At 40.8% G+C, this 15,466-nt stretch overlaps 2 long non-coding RNA genes across 3 annotated transcripts in view; one reads left to right on the forward strand and one right to left on the reverse strand.

Annotated features, from left to right (window-relative positions):
* Positions 1–15,466, reverse strand: part of LOC133270990 (uncharacterized) — a 169,068-nt gene that overhangs the window by 147,215 nt on the left and 6,387 nt on the right. The gene's annotated exons all lie outside the window — the stretch shown is intronic.
* Positions 8,842–15,466, forward strand: part of LOC133270992 (uncharacterized) — a 30,023-nt gene continuing 23,398 nt past the window's right edge. Inside the window, exon 1 of the long non-coding RNA XR_009743980.1 lies at positions 8,842–14,106. This is a non-coding gene — a long non-coding RNA (uncharacterized LOC133270992). The remainder of the gene's footprint in view (positions 14,107–15,466) is intronic.

Here is a 15,466-nt window from a genome sequence, read left to right on the forward strand (position 1 = left end):
GATCAAATTTGTACCGAAAACAGGACAAGTAAAGACATGTTTGATGTGTTGGCCTGGGAAAACTCACGGGAGACAATATATGAATACAAAGAACCTTAAAATAATGCCCTTCCTTTATAGAAAACAACAACAGCAAAGATGCCTGAGAGGATAAACAGTTACGTGCAGGTTTTATGCCTATCTGGCAATTGCCAGCACTTGGTTCTCATCTACCTTGCGCTCCACCTGGTTGTGCTGTTGACCGTGAAGCCCCAGACTGTGAGGTTATCTGGAAAACAGGAAATAGCTTGTGACTAATACCATCCCCATGTGCTGTGAGTCAGAAATCTTAGAGACAGAGGAAAAAAATAAAGAATATTAAAAAGAAGAGAGGAGACAGTTTCTTGGGCCAGAGAAAGGAAAGAAAGAAACTGATTTTCTCTTTAGAGCTTTGTGTGAACCTGATGAATGTCAAAGACAGGTGTCACATGGCTGGCATAAGAAGTCACAAAGGACATTTGGAGCTGTGTGATAATCTACTGTTTCTGGTTCAGCTAATTTGACTAATTCTGATGTAAAGAGCACCTCAACCTGTTGATTTCATCCTTCTTCAGAACATGTTTCTTAAGAGGGAGGGTTTGTGCCAGGCTTTATTTACCTAAGATCCCTTCAGGAGAAAGTAAAAAAAAAAAAAAGAAAAGGGAAAAGAAACAAACTCTCTCTCAAGTCCTGCTTGCTAACTTTTGATTCATATTTAAGTCTGCTTTCTCTAGCCTTGCAATTTCCCTTCTTTTTCCCTTTTTTACAAGAAATTTTATGAGACCAGGGCTTTCTATTTTCCATAAGGGAAGATTCATCAGTTTTTTTTTTTTTCAGGTCTCCCATTTTGTTTTTCCATCTACCTATCTGAATTTTAAGACAAAACTCAGTACTGTAACATGGTCTGGGGGAGGGACACAGAGCCTTTAAATGTACGAATTGGGAGAATTATGTGCTGAGTTTTGGACTCATCCAGGGCACCCCCCCTGTTTTGCAATATACACACCCTACGTATAATCTGCCACTTGGCTGTACTGAAATCCTCACCCCAAAATGCTTTTCCGCTCTACCCATAGTTCTGTCATATGATAGATCTTGTAAGGGAGACTGTATAAAGCTGTTTATTAGCAGAGTCCAGTGGCACTTCTGTGCTGATGAAATCTGTCTCCTCGCTGACAACGTGGCTGTTAAAACCCTGCAGACAGAGCAGAGGAGAAGTTCCCTCCCCAGGTCTCCCAGGTTCCTTTCACGGCTCTGCCAAGGATGTGGTGTGACTTAAGTCAATTAACTTTTCTGTGCGTCAGCAGTGCAGGGCATACATTTACTGGGGAGGGGAGTTGAAGACTCCTTCATCAGCTTTGTAAAGTGTTTTAAAATACTGCAGCAGAGACAGCAGAGAGATGCAAAGAAAGAGCGCTGTTTTTTCTGATCGTAAAGGCAGCAAGTCTCTATACAGGGTGTGAAGAGGCATTTGACATTTGGGCTGATAGCACAGCTGTGCTGTGAGGATCCTTACCTTAGGCTGCTCTTCTGCACATTCCCCAAATGAATGCTGTATGCACAGGTCTCCTGTCCCACCGTCGGCTGTGGAAAGGCACAAGAAATAACACAGGACAATGGTAGACCCTTACATTTGGCTGTGCAGAAGGACTAGTTCCCCTGTTGAAACAAATGCTCTAAATGCAGAACTCCTTGCCATGGTCTCAGTCCCTTGCATGCCTGCCTTATTTATCTACCTCTGCAGGAGTCAGACACAAGTTGATTCATAGGTCTTAAAACACTGGGATATTACAAGATGACATTACACCATTCAACATCCCCAGGCAGGTAGCAAAAGGAGAAGGACCTCACACCATGTTTTGTCTCTGCATTATGTTCATTTTGCAGCACATTGCAAGGCTTTGGCAGAGGATTTTGAAGAAGGGAAAAGGGAAGGACAGAGGGGATCCTCTGAAAACCCCAGACAGCACCAGAACTGCAATTACAGCCCAGTTGCCTGATTTCAGGGCCAGTTTCAGCTGGGAGGAATCCATGATTATATATGGCTATCTTAAAAGCAACTGTAAGTGCCACACCACAAGAACTTGTGACTTGGAAAAGTTAATTACTCCCATGCTTGTATGAATGAAGTGCTTGGGTTTTACTTGACTCCAATATGGCCATGATTCATGGTTTCTGAACTTCACTTGAATTCACGTTTGATAGAGGCTTTGCCTGCTGGGTAATTTTTGAAGCGATAAGGTCAGTCTTGCTCAGGTACTTGGGATATTGTTGGAGATAAGAGCTATGTCTCTGCTAATGACTTTGGAGGCAAAACTGGCAGCTGCTACATGCTGTACTTGAGTACTGTTTGAAGCCATCACCCACCACAGCTAAAGGAGTTTGAAATCCTGACTGCTGCTAAAGCAAATCGAATTCCCCATATATATGGCTCCGGAGTTAATAGTAAAATGTATTTCCTTAAAACGGCACTCATCTCCATGTGACTGTTCTTATCCCTAGACAACTGATCTGGCATTTTTACTGAGGGAAACAACATCAGGAGGACATGGGCAGAGCTATCTCCAGCTCTTCCCATGAGCAGCTACAGATTGCAGCACTAGGAAGAACGGATGAAGGTATCGCTATGGGACAGCTAGTGAAAAATGATTTTTTGTTCTCTGATAATCCTTGGGGGAGTGTCTCACACATATCTCCATCTTTCATTTGTCTTGATGAGCCATCTGTAGGAGTGCAATGCCATGGCATCTGATCTCTCACAAGCTCACTTTTTACATGCAGGAAATACCAGAAAACGAGACCTCACATTCTCACCACCCAGTGAGAACATGAGGTGAGCACACCACTCATACTCTCAGAGAGAAAACTAGATTTATCTGAATGCTTATGGAAAACTGAAATGAGAAGCCTGACCCACCTACCTCACTGTAAATCATAAACCTACTGAAATCAATTAAATTAAATACGTGAAATTAAGATGAGGTCTGAAGTCAGGAATCTGAGGTAGTTGAATCTAAACAACTCCAAGACTTTTAATACAGGAGGTTTTCCAACTCCAGAAAACTATAGGTTTCTTATCAATGCTGTCGAGGAACTACTCGGGCTTGCAGAATAAATCTTTAAAAAATTCCTGCTTATCATAGACCTCTCTTCACTGCTTCTGTAGTGGGTGAAATGCCTGAGATCAAATATTCTCAGGACAAAAAGCATATACTTTATGGAAAAACAGCACTTAATTACATGTACAAAAATCTATTTTAAAGGATATACGTTACAAAGCATCGTACCAGTTTACAGCATCATAAGAAATTAATATTTAATTATTATAGATGTACGGATTTGGAAGATTGCCATTTTTTTGCCACTTGTGTTTGTTTACCTTTAAGAACTTGATCGTGACAAACTTCACACAAGGCAGGGTCACGGATGCTCTAACCACACACAGGGTGAAATCCAAGTCCTTCTGAAGTCAGTGGGAACTTTGCCATTGAAAGTCAACAGTTTTAGTAAGCCAACCGACCAGAAAACCCCAAATCTAAATGGCTCAATGTATTTAGCTCTGTCAATATGTTCAGCCCTATTCTTATTTGGAAAATGCTTTATTGTGCCATGGAAATTTATAATGAGAAAAGGAGAGGGAGGAAGAAGGCTTGTTGTTGCCAGCTCAGTTTGATGGAAAGGTTTTCTCTAGCCTTCTTCCATGATGAAGAGATAGAGAAGACCAGTCAGGGAGCTGGCAGAGTCAAAGTAATTCAGCCACAGAGAGTAAGACTTTCATGAATTTTCTGAAATAGGATTTTGACATTTGCTTACAGCAAGCTTTACCTCAGAGGCAGGCTGTTATATCCCATTCTTACTTTGCAAATAGCTTTACAGAATTCAGTAACTTGGGAAGAAAGTTATTTCTCTGGGCAAACAAAGGCATGAGATTGTTCTGGGTTTACAGGACACTGGGAAGCCTGAGGGGGGCTGGGGGAGGCAGGGGAGGCTCCAAGAAGAGGGATAAAAAGGAAAAGGTAGTCAGGAACAGAGGCATGGTTAGACACTGAGAAGTGCAAAGGTATAAACAGGAAGGCAAACAACATCCTAATGGTGGGACAGCATGTCATAAGCTATGGAAATGTGCAAGACTGCAGGAGATGCGTGATCTAAAACGGGCATTCAGGAGTGGGGTAATAAAAGAAAGTAAGGCTTCAATATAAAGCAAAAATACTTTCTTCATGTGAGCAAATGTCTTCATTACAGAAATTGCCAGACTCATGGCCAGAAAGAGGAAAAGGAAGAAGAGCATAAAGATATTGGAAAACAACAAAAAACAAACCCAGCTCTGAGGGAAAAAGAAGAAACTCAGGAGATAAAGAAGTGTTTAGTAAGGATGAATGCAAATAACTATACACAGGGGATACTTTAAAATCAGATGGAAAATGCCCCACATGCCCTTCTATTGAAATCCCACATATTCCTGTAGAAAGATAGTTACCACCAAAAAAGGCTAGCTGCAGTTTTAAAAGCACAGTCTCCATATTGCTCAGGGTGGGACATGCTTCCTATTTGCCTAATTTTTAGCTTGCTGGCCAACCTAGAATGGGAAAAGCAGAGTTTCCTTTTGGCCCAGTTTTCCTTGAAGCCTGGGAGCTGAATTCCATTCCTGACTTTGAACCATTGAGACTTGCTGTTGGACTACATTCAAGTCACATCCCTCACCTCCCTGTGATTCAAGAAGCCTGGCTTTTAAGAGAAAAAATATGCAGAAACAGCCCCAAAACACAGGCTCTGGATCCAAGATGTGGATTAACAGATTAAAAGTGTGAAAGTCTGTGGAGCAAAATTCACAAAAAGAGGAACATGGTGCAACACCTCTTGTCAGATAGAGCATGTGTCCCCTTCCTGTACTTTTGGAGGTATTTCCACTGTCTCAGAAGAGGATTTGGTTCCAAAACAGACTGTGGTAATGGTGTATGAAGATGTATGAATGCATCTAACTGCCAGCCTGGAACCAACTAATTAGCTAAATGGGTCTAGTGTCTGGTTGCAAACTGGGTAGATGCTTCTCCCACCTTGAAAATTCTTTGCATAATAGAGGAAATAAAACCAATTGTTTTTTATGAACTTGCAATTAACTAATGTAAATGGGATTCCAACAGCTTCATTATACCCAGTTGGAGGTTGGCAGTGGCGGTTAGTGCAGCTGGCCAGATCCTGACCTGCCAAGTGACATGGAGCAAGATGTATCACTGTCTGCCTCAGTTTCTCCATCTGTAGAATAGGGACAATGATACGTGTCTTCACCTTGCTCATGATAAACCATGCAAGACTTCACTAACTAGTGCTCACAACACTATTTAAGTGCCTTGGATAAAAGGTGTTAGATGGGGTCCTGAATCCCAGTTGGCCACACATCACTTTTTCATGTTCTATGGGAAGCTTTTCAGAATGCTGAGCACAGCGTGGCAGTCACCTGGCATTTGCCTGGCACCCCCAGGGTGACCTTCATCTAGGAGCCGCACAGTGCCTATCGAGCAACCTTTCTCTCTCAAGGGATGGAGAATCCCTGTGCGTTTGTATGTGTCTTTATTTAATGAAGCAATTATGCGTGCTAACGACATTCTTCGAGAAACATCCTATCTAAAGTTTCCCACCATTCTTGCACTGGTAGTTTTCCCCCTTCCCTCCTCCTTTCCCTTATTAATTTATGAAGCAGCTAATTATGATCCCTTCAGGCTAAATAACTGTGCAGTTAGAGATGCACTAGATGAGTGGGTATGGCAAGGCAATGGAGAGCATTTTTCTCTTCGCCTATTACATGTATTGTTTTAGGTAATTAACATCCACTTTGTAGTGGCAACACAGACGCCTTGCTGTCTGTACAGCTTCTTGGCTCAGATCCTTTCAAATACTCCCTGGTACACTCCTTGCAAAACCATGTGAAGTGTTATATAATTCTCTAGGTTGAAAGGCAATTGTGTACATCCAGGTTATTAAAGGGATCTATATATGTGTAAAAATCCAACATTTCATGCCTTATCCAAGGTACCTTCAGCTTATGGTCACCTCAAATGACTAACAGCATTCAATAAAACCCAGGGAGACTTACTTTCTTCCTCCTTTCCCTGTCCCTCCAGTAGTTTCAAGTTTATAGCTGGAATTCCTAGGAAAATACTAATGTAGGTGTTACATGTTTCAGGTCACTGCTTGCTACTTCTTAGCATTTTGGATATTGACAGTGTGCTCAGCACAGTACAGTAAAAACTCCAAAGGCTGTCCTCACCTGACAGGTATTCCCCTCACCTGTAAAACTAGGCAACATAAACAAGCCCAAGCTTGGAGATTTAGCAGTGGGGGGAGCTCAGTGTTCTTGTACCTGCTGCTTGGTTTAGTGTGTTTGTATGAAAGCTTTAGAGGAAAAGAGTATGGTGGATTAGCCAAGTGGGAAGGGAAAGCCATGCAACCTACACAGGGCAAGGTCAAAAATGTGCTGAACTGCAAAGGAGTTTAAATCCCAGAGAAGGTTGGGATGAAGACAGCTCTGGAAGTGTTGAGAAATGCAGCTATACTGATATCAAGGAACATGCAAGTACAGTGAAATAAACAGTGTTTGGGACAGGAAAAATTTATGGGCACCTACTAAGTAAGATTATTATTACAATTGATGAGGTCTGTGTACCTCTCTTGCACTTGCAAACTTTTCACAGTTCACTGCCTGAGACAATCAGTGCATATACTCAAATTGCAATAAAAGGCCAGATTGAAAGAAGGGTCTTTTTTCACTTTGTGGTTATACAAACTCCTGATTTTCACTCTGCTGCTCTTTGGTATCTGCAGAGAAAGCTAGAAGCTTCTCTTGGCTCCAATTTACCTTTGTGAGTTAGCTTACAAAGATGGATATAGACTAAAACTCTGTCCCAGAATGATTTTAATGAAAGCAGCAAACCTGGTCATTTTTTTTTCCCTTCCCTCTCCCTACGAATCAACAGTGTGTGTCAGTCTGGTGGCTCACAAAGTTAAGAATCAGATAGGTCTGTCTAGAGTGTGGGCTGGCGCTTTGCAAGTTTAATTGCACAACTTTGCTCACAGCTTCTCAGCCATTGACCTTAGAGCTCAGGCAGGGCCAGCCAGTTCCAGCATGGGGTTGCCAGCAGGGCCAGCTGGACTAACAGGAGTGGAGGATCTCACCCCATGGGTGGAAAGATAGACACCACTGAATCGGGACAGAACGTCAGTCCCACTCCCACCTGGGACTTACAAAAAGCTCTCTGATGCCCTCCATACTTGCTCAACACCTTCCTCTCCAGCTTGTCACCTGTGCATGAACCCTGTGTTTTGATTTGGATGAAAAAATGCTCATCAGCATTTTCCAGACTTGTGGGTATCATTTGCTACTCATCCTTGTAAGATAGAAATCCATCCCCTCCCAACAGATATGAAATTATTAATTGCTGCTGTAAATCAGCAGAGTGTGCTGTAAGCCAGCCATGACAAATATCCTGGGAAGCAGCTATGCAAACAAGATGGCTGATAAAAACAGAGGAAAAAAGACATGTAAAGCTGTGGAATGGAAAAAAAGGGATTTATTTTTTTTAAGAAAACCAGTACTTGATGGGCAATTTCAAGACAAGGATTTATAACCTTTCTTTATTACTTTTGTTAGTGTAAATTGCAAATATATAGCTTGATGAATTTTACCAAAAGCAGTGGAAGGACCAGTGGAAAATCTGAATAATGTGAAACAAAAAGTAGCCCCCAGCTAAAAAGGGACAAGAACTAGGAAGGTGAGAAGATAAGTATAAGGTTTTCAAGTCAGGCTGCATCAGACTGGGAAAGGTGGAGATCTTCATACACACTGTCAGAAATGAACTGTGCTGGGGTCCAAGGGAGAATGGAGAAACAAACAACAAAAAAGATGTAACCCAACTCAGGACTACTGGGGAAAGAGTGGAGCAGGAGCAGCTTTCTGGTGCTAGATGTGGCTGTGGGAGACACAGGCAGGTTCCTGCAATGTAGTGGGACAGCTACAGTGGTGAAACCAATGTAGCTGCAGTCTACCCTAAGTGTTGCTCTAGCCAATGCTATTATTAGGTACTTCTATTCATGAGCCTCAAACTCACTAACAAATTATTTTTAAAAAAATATAACCTCTCCATCTGTTTTCCAGCTTTTATACCAAAATTCTAATTTAAGACATTAACTAAAATGGAAAAAGATTTTCCTTTCATTAACTTTGAGTGTATCCAATTTACGTTTCATATGTTTCCATTTTTTTTTCTTCCTGAAGGGTTTGTTTTCTGAAGCACAATGGAAACACCACACTTATTTTCTTTTTTGAAAGCATTTCTGAGACTTTGAAGGGTGCACTTACATTTTATGAACTTGTCAATGACTCTGGCCACCTTCCAAGTCTCCTGGGGCAGATTAAACAACTGAAGCTACCTAGCATAGGCACATTATGATCCAGGACTATCCAGACCTTAATTGTGTTTCTTAGTGCTGACACCTGCCAGTAAATACAGAGAATTCAAAAGCACTCAGAAATGAATGCAGCAGTTGCATGTTTATCTTTTCAGAGAAACGTTTGTATTCATTCTTCTTAGAAGTAGCTAGTCATTCAAAATGGACCTTTAGCTGCTTTTCATAAACACACTTTGTCCTCTTCATGATACACATGAAAGTGCCTTTCTGCATGTTTGATGTTCTAAGAGCTCTTGGTTTGGCAGGCGCCAACTCTGGCTCGAGATATCCCTAAGCCACAAACAGCTGGAGGCAGAGAGCAAATCCTGGGGAATAATCACCACGTGCTTGTCCTATCCACATGCTCTGCCCTTAATATCTGCTACTGGCCACTGCTGGAGACAGGCTACTGGTCTAGGCAGATCTCCAGTTTCACCCGGTGCAGCTGTGCTTGTGTTATCTGTGCCATATAGTGCAAAAATGGAATGTAAAATGTGTCAAAGGATTATGTGGAACTCTTGTAGCTTACAGAAGGTGCTAATATCTCTGCCAGTTGCAAGTAATGCGGCCATCCTAGCGCCATGCCAATAAAAGCATTTTACCAAAGTATCATGCATTCCCCAGACTCTGTAGGTCACAGATTAGAATTAATTCTTTGTAGTTTTAAGTAAAAAGCTCAGTGTCTCTTGTCGGGAAGATTAAAATGAGGTTGGCAGAAAGAAAAGACTCAATAATTGCTGAACTAAATCAATATAATCTTTAACCAGCACACAGAATAAATGATACCATTTTAGACTGTTCTATAAAAATTATTCCACAGATTTTTATAAGAAAACAAACTCAGTTCCATTGGCTAGATATTTCCAGTATATCCAGAAATTTTATTTTGTTTACTAATGTAAATGCATTCACTTTCCATGCTCAGGTAATCAGTCCAACATACATATTGATATAAGAACAGCAAACTTTTCCTTAATATTAAAACTGCCTCTTTGCAATGGGTAATGATGATTTATGCAAAAAGCTTACTTTGTGGGAAAATGAAGCTTTGTGGGTTTACAATTCATGTATTTGTTCTTTTCATGTTATGAATAACTGCCATTTCCTTGAACTAAGTTATTACTATAGGGATATGAGTATATTCTCCTGAGGGCCAAATATTCTGCTATTGTCATTGTCCTGTTAACATTAGGTTGTCTTGAAGTCAGTAAAACTGTACAACCTTATTCAGAGCTTCCTCTGAAGATAGAAATGAAAATAAGATATCAGACCTTCTTTTTGAAGCTTCTTTTGCTGTTTCTTCCATTTTGAGGGTGGTTTCTCTAATTAAGAGACAGTTGTGCTCACAGACCTGATATGTATCTGTGTATCATTTTATGAAAACCTGCAGGAATGCCAGTTCAAGATCATCTTTGTAAAATTACCTTCTGGCTAGCACAGAAACTGCACTGTCTGAAATGATCTGATTTTGTCAAGGTTCTATTGCTGAAATTATTTACAGTAAGAGAGCTGTACTGTAGTTATGCTGTTCATGTTCAGGTTACATTATTCACAGTTCTAGCATCCTGCATTTCTAATATACTACTAAACCTGGTGTGACACCACTGAAACCCTCCTGGGTGTTTTGGAGCTTGCCTCCCTATGTGTTATTGCCAGTATAATAAAGGGGATATTTTCTCAAGGCATAAGAGGAATTCGCACACGATTCATTGCCCACATATTATGCAGTTGCAAAGACCAAACTTCCTTTCGAGCTGTGCTGAGAGCACACTGCAGTTACCCGCCTAGTTTACAGAAACCTGTATGAACTTAGCTAATTTGCTTCTTCAGAGTTGCACCTTTGGACCCAAATCCTATCGACAGCCGTATGAACTGACTTAGAAACTCTACATGTTCTCAGATTCGCGAGAATTTTGTCAAACCTGGAGTGAGTTTCTGGGTTTGTCAGTTGAGTGAAACCAAAGTGGCAGTATGGGACTTCATGACGAATAATTAGTGCAAGGTAATGCCTGTTGTAGTGTACGACCAGAAGGTTAGCCCCACGTATTTCCTCATCCCCACATACGCACACAGACAACTCCTTGTAAAATGTAGTACAGCGGCATAAGCCCTCCTTCAAGCTCACAGAGAACAGGCTGGACAAAATAGCTTTTTATCTAAGCTCTGTGGGCCACGTATATGAAATAAAGTTGCCAAACACAAATTAATGTGTAATTATTTTTCTTGCCTGAATCACTTTCTTTCATGTGTCATAACACGCAGGGTAAATAGCACCACACCTTTTTACTTTAATTGTGGTAATCTGATCTCTCAGCCACAAGAAAGCCTTCTCTAATGCCTCCTTTAGAATGGACTTTCAAGGCAAAGCAAGAGCAGTAACTGTAATAATCACCTCTTCTTTTCTTCTTCTGTCAAAATGCAGGGGGGTTGTTAAACTAATCAAGAACAAGGACCACACGGCAAAAAATGAATGCCCTAAAAGACAAACGGAGGTAAATGCTTGACAGGTAATTTAAGGTGATGGTGGGATTATTTTCTTTCTTTTTTTCTGATTTGCCCAGTGACTAATTATTTGCACAGTAAACATAAGGCTGTCTGACTTTATGGTAATACCATAATGAGAAACACGTTATATCATTTATCTGCTGGATTGCCTCAGTTTTGAGGAACAGAATTTCACAGTGGCAGGTGTCATCTCAGTTTGATTATCAAGCATCTCCTATGCTCAGAGGATCATTAAGACAAATAAAATCCCATTAGTTAGGTTTGGTCTATGTTTTGCATTGCATCCTTGGAAAAGAAAGGAGACAGGGATTTACTTCAGAGCAGAAAGTTTCTTTTACTGATTAGAAAGCAATTCCTTTTCTCCTTATTTTGTTATCACTTTCATTCCCTGACTAGCCGCATTTTAGGAATAAAAACCTACATCCAAAACTGATCTTCTGAGAAAATTAAGTGGAGAACACAAAAAAGACTCACCCATCCAGATGCTTTTATGCTTTAATACCCACTGAGGTGAAAGAAAGTCTTCTCAGAGACCTTGGTGACTGCTGAGGTAGGTCCAAGCCTAAGACGCCTGTACAGGTCTTGGGGAAGGGTGGGCAACAACTACAGAAGTGCAGTCCTGACCCACCAGGAGAGGACCTGGGAAAGAATTAAAACTTTCTCAATGCTTCAAGGTGAAGGACCTTGCTGGCCTGTTAGCTCCACAAGAATCACTGCCTTCCACTGTGGTAGAAATCAGTATGGATAAATGATTTGAGACGGAGGGCAATTGTCTACCATTTGAAGCTAAGCAAAGTAGCCCATGATTCACCCCTGTGCTAGTGGGAATAAGAAGAAACCTTACACCCTGACTGGGGCACCCACAAGGATAACACTACGCTTCAGTCTGCTGGAAAAGCATTTACAATCATCTGTTAGCACAGTGTCCAATAACATGGTTATTTCTAGCACAACTTAAAGCTTTAAGTCACATCAGTGTCCACCATACTAAATGCAAGAGAAGGTCCCTCTCATATGGATGTTGCATCATGTGAAATATAGAGTGTCTCCCTAAGTATCCATGCTGTCCTAGGCACCAACCTTCCCACATGACAGAAATTCAAAGAGGTCATGGCAGCTGCACATTACAGACTCTCTTCCATATTTTGCCACTGTGAAGACACTGAGGTTTTTCTTTGCAGCTCACAGAGATACAGCAAAAGCTTAGACCATCCATACAGCTTTGGGTCACCTGTACTCCTCATAGCTCCTTGGTGGAGCTGTGCTGCCAAAGGTTCTTGTTGGCCTTCTCTTTAGGTAAGAGTCTAATTACATACTTGCAGCTTTTGCTAGGTTTGTTGCTAGCTAGTTACACTGAAAGCACTGCAAGTCACCACATGTTAATTTAAGCTAGTCGCTTGATTTATGTGTAACATTACTTACTCCCAGAATCCAAGAAACAGGTCATTGTAGCTCATTGTCCCTTTCATACGTACCACTCTTGCGCAGCAGAAGGAAACAACCAGCAGTTACTTGTCAAATGATGGGGAAAGCACTGGGAAGCCATGCCTTTTCACAACTCAGCCCACTTCATCTAAAGCCACATACACTGATCTATCCTACAGTATACTTGGGGCTAACCTATTTTGTTGGTTAAGTGTCAGTTTATTTATCTTTATATCATTTCTGTATTAACAACATCACTGAAGTCACAAAGATCTTAGAAATACGTTATCAAACTCTTTGATGTCAGATTTACCCAACTTAACAAGTGGCTTAACCAAACATCCTCATCACCCAATGCCAAAACATCCTCCTCACCCAGTCTAAACACATTCTGCTCACACAAATTATAACATGACAAGGCCTTATTGCCTTATTACCTCACTGACAAAAGCCTTATCCTATGTCAGAGGCACAGTATTAGACATACCATCCTTCTTGTGTTTCTACTGAAGATCCCTTTAATAAAGATTACACTTGTTCCTCTACAGCTCCCCAAAAGATTGCATGTAATCAGTAATACATATGTAATCAGTAATACAGTAATACAGTAATACACAGCATTGTCTACATTTTCTGTTCTCTAATGACAGCCAAAAAGGAGAAAAGAGGAGAACAAAAGAAAATATTCTGTTGCTTAACATAAAGATCCTTACATTTGCAGAGGACTTGCTTGGTGGTTTAATCCTCCTCAGACTTCATGCATGGGATGCAGGATAGCCATATAGTTTGTACACTGAGGGCATAATCATTTACACAATGGCCATATACAACTGGTTGTTCCTATCTACCTTCAATTTTATCTGCAGGTGTTGCATGAGGTACTATCTGATAGAATTATAAAGGGTGATATTAGATGACTACAGGTGGAGCTAATGTAGCACCAAACCCTGTTGTGTTTGGTCTAGCTAATACAGAGGTTCTCTCTTTTTTACGGGTGTACAATCCACCCACATAGCTGCACCCAAAATGGGATGTTTTATTATAAGTGTCTCTTTCATCTAAATTAATCAAAGCCATTAGTTTACAGGAATCAGTATCTGGAGAGATGCCTCCACCCTTTAAGTGAGAGCAAGCTGTTGTAGATTCACACAGGATGGAAGCACCATATAAACATTTGAGCAAATAAAAAAGCTGTGAGGAAAACAAGAGGAGCTATAAACTATTACCACCCAAAGGGCAGGTGTAACTTTTGCAAGGAAGATTTTTGCGGCTGCTTATATGCCCTGCTGTGTGTTGAGGAGTCGAGCTACTGAGCAGAAAGATTTAACTCCTTGGAGGTGCATCATGCTACAGAACATTTTCAGCATTTTTCTAGCCTCCTTGCTGTGATCATCACAACCTGGGCAGGTGGGAGAGAGAGCTGATCTCCTCAATAGACAAAATGTTCTGCTGCTTTCTAGTCTTCTAAGTTTAGAACCTTCAGATCCTCCAGGAGTGACATCATAAAGGATGACAATAGTATAATAAGCAAATGGAACATCAAGGTAATTCCATTATTGGACAAACAACTTTTCTGGCTAGAAGAGGAGGCCAAAACCAAGTATATTGTTTCAGATCCATCTCTAGCAATAATTGCAGCACCAAGGATCAGAAGAACAGTCAGGAAAGTGAGATAAGAAAGAAAAAATTGTATACAGTACCTACATATCAAAGGTAGAATGCCTTTCCAAAAGGCATTTAATTACAAGGTTTCTGTTGTATGCTTATGGAAGTCTAGATTATGGAGCTTGTATTTTTTTTATTTTAAATATAAAATGTATAAAATATAATATGTATAAAGTATAGAATATTTACAACATATGTAAATAATACACCTTCAGCCAATCCAGGTGATTGAGATGCACGCATTTGCTATAAATTATTCCAGATCAGTGCAAATTTTGCCTTAAGTCATAGTGTCTTTGTACAAATGATACTGTTGATTATCATATGACACTGAAGAGTAGAGAGGTTCTCCAGTGCAATTTGCCTTCCTGAGCTAAGTGACATCCTTTATCATCAGGAGACGAATGTTCAATGCCTTGTAAACTGTAGCTGCAAGACCAGGCACTTACAAATTTTACAGTAAAGAAAAGAAATATATTTCACTGAAAGATTCTTCTACTATGAATTAAGGAGGGAGGCTTAATCCTCAAATTACATTTACTGCTAGATAAATAGTCATGGGCCAATGCCAAGGAAGACAACAATATTCACTGGGTAAGAGAAAAAAAATTATCATTTTACTTTTTGTATTACTCAGAAGTTAAAAAGGTTAGGGTAACAGAAATAAACAGTGATTTAAAGTGATATCTCCTGATGCTTTTACTGTGCTCTCTGCCTTTCTCTGCTTGATGTTCCTAGACAGGCAACCTCTGTGACTCCCACAGCTACTGGGACTGTTGGAGAGTTACAGACCTGGTATTACACTACTCGAGGTTCCTCCTGAGACTTCTCTAAAGACAGTACAAGCATAGACCATGTGCAGAGGATATTGTTTCTAGGTGCAGGGGATTTCCTTAGATCAGTAATGAGGAATTAGATCTTCCCCTTTCTCTGACAAGAAATGGCAAGGGAAAGAAAAAATGTCCCCACCCATTACCAAATGCCTCCCTCACTTCCTAGGAACCTGACACAATTTTCCAGAAGTCCTCCTCACAGCTGCCAAATCTCATTGACGTTTCTGTTGGTTAAGTATTTACTGCAAGCTGAAGACAGGCTCCTACCAGAGTTTTTCCACCCCACCCTTCCACCGTGCATGTACATAACAAGGCAGTTATTCATGGACTGAGCACAAGATGAGATGGAAACTCTTGAAGCTATAGATGGGATTCAGGCAGGCTGGGAAATGTGGCACCTTAGGAAGGAAGTTGGCCAAGAGCTCAGGACATAAACATCTTGCAGAAGTTGTTCTGCTGCCTGTTGTTCTGGTGGTTTATTTTTAGACTCGTGTGGTATAGAAGGCATCCTGCTGTCCTAGTTCCCTCCAGGAATGGAGGATGCATTCTGCAGGGCACAGTGCTAGCTAATAAAT

Source organism: Pezoporus flaviventris, unplaced genomic scaffold (genome assembly GCF_033815535.1).
Source record: "Pezoporus flaviventris isolate CSIRO_AGI_PZ_B2104156 unplaced genomic scaffold, CSIRO_AGI_Pfla_v1 ptg000023l, whole genome shotgun sequence".
Taxonomy (NCBI): Eukaryota; Metazoa; Chordata; class Aves; order Psittaciformes; family Psittacidae; genus Pezoporus; species Pezoporus flaviventris.